The sequence below is a fragment of the Coenobita brevimanus genome, chromosome 109 (assembly GCF_032717465.1).
Source record: "Coenobita brevimanus isolate Jiangsu-jjx chromosome 109, ASM3271746v2, whole genome shotgun sequence".
Classification (NCBI taxonomy): Eukaryota; Metazoa; Arthropoda; class Malacostraca; order Decapoda; family Coenobitidae; genus Coenobita; species Coenobita brevimanus.
Genome location: NC_137062.1, coordinates 10,598,874 through 10,606,412, shown reverse-complemented (window position 1 = coordinate 10,606,412; position 7,539 = coordinate 10,598,874).

The window sequence follows — 7,539 nt, the reverse complement described above, 5'->3', positions numbered from 1 at the left end:
ATCAGCAAGTACCATTTCCTTATCTCTTAAATATTTCACCACAACATCATATGCCAGCACTCTTACAAGCATTGTCTGCAGTCGCTTTGGTGCTTTATCTAGAGGTTTCTGAACTATTGATTCCAAAGGTTTGTGATCCGTATATACAGTAACCTCCCTGCCATAGGTAAATTGGTGCCATTTCTCCAATGTATGTACAATAGCAAGCATTTCCTTCTCTATAACTGCATACCGACTTTCTGTGTCTGACAAGGCCCTACTGATATAGCAAAGAGGTTTTCCATCTCGAAGAAGAACAGCTCCTATTCCTTGACTACTTGCATCAGACTGTATAGACTCAGCAGCGATTCCCAACCTGAGAGCCATGGCCCCCAAGGGGACAGTGACTGGGGGGCCATGGGCCTTATTGGTAATATAAGATATTATAAGGTATTTGGTCTGGGTAAAACCTGACAGAAATCAAGTATGAAATATACCTTACTGTGCTAGTTTAGCCTTAAGTATATTGGGGTAATTACCGTTTTCTGCACAATATCAAATATTAAAAATATATAAATATACGATCTGAGTTATATAGGGTCCATGGAGCTTCTCATAATTTTCTCTGGGGGCCACAGGACCAAAAAGGTTGGGAACCACTGGTATAGAGAGTGGCTTATTAGGATCAAAATAAGCCAAGACCGATGCCTGCGTTAATAGTATCTTAAAATATCTCGAGTCGATGGGAACATGTGCCTTTGTTCACATAATCCAGCATAATGTAGCGTGCCCAAAGTGATGTAAAGCACGATAATTTTCATTATTTTTCGATGTAAGGGTATAAAGAGAGAGAGGTTGCTGAGTAATTATTGTAACTAGAGAATGTTATTTTTTTTGAGTAATCGATTGTAAGGGGAAAGACATCACACTGAGACTATCTCGAGTCTGTAATAATTAAAATCTTAAATTACGTACGCCGTCATCCCCCCCTTCCCTTTGCATCACTCACGCAGCTTTGGCGTCTGACTCGCTCACCAGCCGTGATAGATGGCAGTTGGTCGGTACGGTCGTCATCCTCACTCCCCCCCCCCCCAAGGAATTCTGTAAGTAATTTGATATTAATGATGTCTGATATGTTGAAGCGCGAATAGTGATATCTCACGAGTGATAACAGTGACGAAATAGAGAAACAGACTCTGGTAGAATCGTGTTGTCCTTCAGGAAATGTAACGGTGACGCCATTAGCCATTGGACAAGCGAGTCCTGTGTTCCCGCTCACCTCCCCTACATTTTTGAGCTGGATAGTGAGGTATTTCCCATATATTTGTGTACTGTACTTTATATTATTACTTAGTGTAACTGGATATGAAATGCTACGGAGTTCTGTCTGAGCCTCAGATAAATGTGTGATTTTTGTAGGCCAAGTATCAGGTGCCCAGGGACTGTGAATTATTTATTATTGTGTTGAAATGACTGCAATTCAGTACTTCTTAGGGCTATGTTGTGAGTAAATGTTCACACAGTTGCTTTGTGAGGCACAATGATATTGAAACAGTGATGATTTTCATGGTCAGAGTTAGTTATTCATGCTTACTGTATTTGTTACAGTACTTTTTCTTCCATGTTATTCCTACAATAAGTATTATTTTGAGCAGACCTATGTGTCTGTAGTGCCCTGTGTTATTCTGTTATTACTTGAGATGCTGAGTGTTGTAACTCATGTTTCTTTATTATGAGACTTTCCTGATCATATGAAGGGATTACTTGCATTGGGGAAAACAGTTATTCATTATTCATATTAACTTCTAGTGGGTCCCAGTGTGGAGGTCGAAGTACCTGAGTGAGTCAAAGTCCCAGTGTGGAGGTCTAAGCACCAGTGAGTGAGTCAAGGTCCCAGTGTTGAGGTCAAGGTCGGCAGTATTAATAAGTGAACTAGGTGTTCAGAGGGACGATTATGAAGAAACACATTGGACTGGGACAGAGGAGCTAAGTTTTGTGCATTTGATATTAGGACCATACAGATATATATATTTCGAACAATGTGCCAACTGATTCATGTTTAATCTGTAAAGCAAGTAGCTGGGGAAGATTTCTACTTTTTGGTCTTATTAATACACATTCCCTCCCACTCGAACTTTATTGTTTGTATAACCCTTGAGAACTGGTCGTATAGAATTTACTTAATAGTTTATTAATGTACAAGTTAGAAGCATTCTGGAAAACTGCGAAGGTTGGGCTTGGGTTGGCCTAGTTGGAGACTGGCCCAGTCATTTTGGCATGCTACCACTCTTAACCTGGCTACTTGAAATGTAATAAACGCAACCGAAGAGGCCGCTAATGGGAGAGAGTCTCCCATCAATCTGAGTCCCTGACCGTTCCAGCACACATTGGTCATCAATAGTGACTTGTTTTCTACCCCTTTTGACCATGTAAAAGTCTGGATCGCAGAGGTGACAGTACAGCCAAACCCTTGGTACGCCTGGTCAACTAGCGGACAACCTATTCAGCTTCTTTAACGTAAAGAATGTTGTCACAACTCTGGCCTACATTACTGAAGGCGATCATTGTGTCAGTACACTTGAAGTCGCGGGTTCGACACCAGGGCTGACCACTGGTAGGGTGTTTTTTATCCTAGTCTGTTGGCACCCGGAAATGAAACAGAGACCTGGATCCGTAAAGAGGTTTCGTGGCGAAGTGTGTTTGAACGTTAAGGTGCTTTCCTTGTCAGTCACGCAGCTCCCAACTTCCATCCACTTAAACTTTTATTTTAACGCACAGGGAGTACATGAATACCGTAAAATCTCATGTATTCACGGAGAAAAGACTAAAAATGACGATGCCTCCACGAGTGAATTATTTCAAGGAAACACACGAGTGAATTATTTCAAGGAAACAATCACTACACACCAATATCTGGCGGGGCGGGAGACGGTGCGGTGAGATTTGTTGAAGGATGATTTGTGTTGTGACAGTGTGGTGCATGAGGTTAGTGTGTTGTGGTGTGGGTGGCTGCATTGCGGTGTGGGCATAGCGGATTGTTTGTGAGTTGTATGTTGGGTTGGTATTGTAGCAGGGAAGGGTGAGGGCTACATCGTAGTCTGTCTAAGTGCCCTGGTGTCTCTCTGGGTAGGGTAGGATCTGAGGGGTGGATGTCTGATGGTGGTTCAGGAAAGATGTACGGTAGTTTGGCGGCAGGTTTTCCATGAATGTGGTGGCTGTGTGTTTTTGTAACTTACCGGGTATGTGTTTGTGAAGTGTAATGTTGGGTGGAGGAGTAGGGTTATTACTGAGGCGTTCTGTATCGTGTGTGTGAGTGCAAGTCAGTCTGTCCGTTTGTCCGTGTGTGTATTTTTTGGGGGTGAGGGGAAGGAGATACAATATAGAGTTACATGGACGAGATGCATTTAGAGCAGAAGAAATGAATTGTGTCCCCTCACACTGATGTGATCATCTGACTGGAATACAGTAATAAGTTCTTTAATATCTGCCATGTCATTAATCGTAGATTTCTCGAGTATAATCATCTGACATCAGCCGAAATTCGATGCTAAGTAACTCTTCCATAGCGAAAATGTTAATTCCTACACTCCATTACTTGCATCCTTCCACTTTCTCACTCCCATGGCTGGGCGGGAAGGCTGACCTGCCACGCAACTCACTCTTTGTCTTAATTCCCAACAGCTGAATCTTTTAATGGAATTTTCATATTTTCCTAATTATGTCATTTTTGTTTACCTAATATTGTAAGCAAAAGTGAAGCACCACATGGAGTTTCGCTGGACGAACCACCTTGTGTGTGAAAGGCCTTCGGCGTGAATGTGAACGATCCCCTCCTGGAGATGCTGCTGCATCTGAACATTATCAAAGAGGAGGAGGCGATAGAATGCCTCACATGCCTACCCGAATACCGCTTAATGCTTACACGCTGACCTGAGTTCTCGTTGGCCTACCACAGTTCTTAACATTTTTTCTTAGTGATTTATTTTGTCTAAAACACGTAACTCTGTCGTGGACGCATCCTGTCTGTTATTACATTCCAGCTAACGCTATACGTTTTAGTTCACCTAACACTATCGTGGACGCATCATGTCTGTTATTACATTCCAGCTAACGCTATACGTTTTAGTTCACCTAACACTATCGTGGACGCATCCTGTCTGTTATTACATTCCAGCTAACGCTATACGTTTTAGTTCACCTAACACTATCGTGGACGCATCCTGTCTGTTATTACATTCCAGCTAACGCTATACGTTTTAGTTCACCTAACACTATCGTGGACGCATCCTGTCTGTTATTACATTCCAGCTAACGCTATACGTTTTAGTTCACCTGAAGGTTAGTAAAGGAGCCTAAGAGTGTCAATATGCTTTAGAATCCTGCTGATTCAAACTATGTGGTTAATACCAAGGTGCAATATGTCAATTAGTGGCTGCAGAAGTGCTGCAAAGTATCCTATGCTGGCAAATTACCTGCCTGGCATTATACTTGTGCTGCCCACGCAGGATTTTACTACGGTAAGATGAACATAAGGGGAAGAACACGGCAAATCTGTAGGTCGTAAAAAAAATATATATATAAAAAGATCATTTGGAATTTACGGCAAAGGATTTCACTCAGCTTTAGCAGTCTTACTACTTATTACACCTGAGCGCGCGATAACAAGAGCAGGATATTGTTTAGCGTGTGTGTGAGTGTGTGTGTGTGTCATTAAAAGAAATTTAGAATACAGAGGACGGTTGAATCATACTAGATATAATAAGAAATAAGACTATGATGAAAAAAAAAAATATGAAACATGATGGATGCATAGTAAGCAGAACGCCAGGAGGGCCGAGATAGATCAACTCGCTGGTCGACACTGAGTGTCTGGGGTTCAGTCTGTTGTTCTCAGTTTTCTTTTAAATATCTGGTTATCTATCTGCCAGTCTCTCTATTTACGTAATTATCAATTCATTTATCTAAATCCACTTACGTATTACCTTTCATTTTAGGTTATCTTAACCCTAGCATCAAACATCTCATTTCATTCTTGATGCCTCTTGATTATATTTTAATCGTGTGCAGACTTCTTCTAATGAATGACGTAATGTAGGCTTTATCTAACTCCTCTGTCTCGGAAATAGCTCCAGAACTGAACAAAATCGTCTGAGGGTGACAAGAATAAACTGAACGGAGTGCTTAACAGTGCAACACCTGCGACCACCACTGGTTTTCAGCTTTGATATTTGACACGGCCCTGTGACCTTCTTGGTCGCAAGATTACTTTCCAAATTGAGTTCCTGTACATCATTCTTGTCTAATCTTTAACCCTTCCAATAACTTTGCTTCAGTTTTGAACTAACCTCGCTTTACAACTTCGGCCTTTGAGCTTTCACTCTGACCATGAACTTTGACCTTTTCCTGGAACCTTGACCATTGATTGTCTGTGCTCAAAAGTGAAACCTTTTAATCATCCTTTATCCTCATCCATTCCGCAGAGTTTTGTTATAATCGGACAAAATCTTTACGGTGACCTTGCCCTGAGACTTTTTACAATACAGTTGTCCTTGCAACAAGAGATTTGCTCCTCCAGTTACCTTCGATCATTAAAGGTGGTTGGTTATAATGGGGTCAGATTTACATGATGTATTTTATTAACAATAACACACACATGTCGAATTTTGGCATTGCCCTGTGTACTTGAACTTTGATTTTTAAAACATTTCATTCTTGCTTAACACTGAACCCTTTTAAGTTTGGCCAACATTGGGTACTGAGTGTCCAACTGATTTCGCTGGGTCTGTGTTTGACCCAGCCCTGTGATCTTGACTTTTGACCTGTTGTTCTCAAACACTACATCTCATTTGCTGACCCTCAACCGATAATTATGTTTGGTTAAAAGTAAATTTAGTTATTTTGTTCACACACACACACACACACACACACACACACACACACACACACACACACACACACAGATTTTGAGATTTTCTCAAAAAAAGAGAAATGAGAACAGTACTAAGGGGAAACTACTCATCATGGAAAGGAGTGACTAGTGGAGTACCACAGGGTTCAGTGCTGGCACCAATCATGTTTTTAGTGTATATAAATGATATGAACAGTAACACTGGAAATGAAAGCTATCTAAATATGTTTGCAGATGATGCAAAAATACAAAGGAGAATTACTAACACAGAATCTTGTAAAGAGTACAAGAAGAATTAAATAAACTTCATGAATGGAGTCATACATGGCAACTGGAATTCAATGTGGACAAGTGTCATGTAATCAAGTTTGGTAAAAATGGAAAAAGACCTGATTGGGATTATACGTTAGGAAATAAAACCCTACACACATCAGAAGGAGAGAAAGACCTAGGTGTGATTGTCAATAACAGACTATTTCCGGCTGACCACATCAGTGAGAAAATACGGAACATGTATACACTGCTTACAAATATGAGAATAGCATTCACATACATAAATGAAGACATGCTAAGAAGGATAATAACATCATTCATTAGACCGACCCTGGAGTATGCATCAGTAGTCTGGAGTCCTCATCTCAAGAAACACATAGACAAGATTGAAAAAGTTCAAAGGGCCGCCACAAGATGGATACCAAGCTTAAGGGATCTAAGCTACGAAGAAAGACTAAATAAACTGAATCTACCAACACTACAGGAGAGAAGGAACAGAGGTGACATGATAATGCTATATAAATGCATATCAGGGAAGGAGAAAATAGACATAAATGATTACTTAACATATGGGGAAGCATCAGCAAAAGGACACTGCAAAAAACTGCATAAGAAGAGAGGTGATAAAGACGTAAGGAAATTCAGTTTCCCAAACAGAGCAATTGATCAATGGAATGCACTACCGAATGAAATAGTGTGTGCCAAAACAATTCACTAATTTAAGGATATGTACGATAAATATGGTTTGACACGGGATAGTACGAGCTTGACTCATTCCTGTAAAGATACAATTAGGTAAGAACAAGCGCGCGCGCGCACGCACGCACGCACGCACACACACACACACACACACACACACACACACACACACACACACACACACACACACACACACACACACACACTTGCGCCAAGGTAGCAGGCGCAAGAATGTCACTGAATTGAAGGTGTCATTTTGACCTAAAACATCTGTCTGTCTGTCTGTCTGTCTCTTAATTTGTGATTCATTCAGTCTTTGTCTGTCTGTCTGTCTGTCTGTCTCTTAATTTGTGATTCATTCAGTCTTTGTCCTGGTTTTCTTCTTCCAAGTTCAAAACTCCGTCTTTCGCTGCCTTCCTTTCTTGTTTTGTCCCTGTCCTGCCTTTCTCTGTGATTCTCCTTTTCATCCCTTTTCTCTCCTTCCTTTCTTTTTATATCTCCTTTCTAGTTGTCTCTCGGTGTCTTTTTTTTCTTCACTGTATTCCATCGATAAAACTACCATGGAAGCAGGAACCAGGGTGAAGTAAGGTGGGGCGGCCTGAGATTCTAACAAAGGTGTCTCGAGTCCGATCCTATTTAGATAATGCACCGTTTTTTTTTTTCTCACTTTGTTTCGCTTT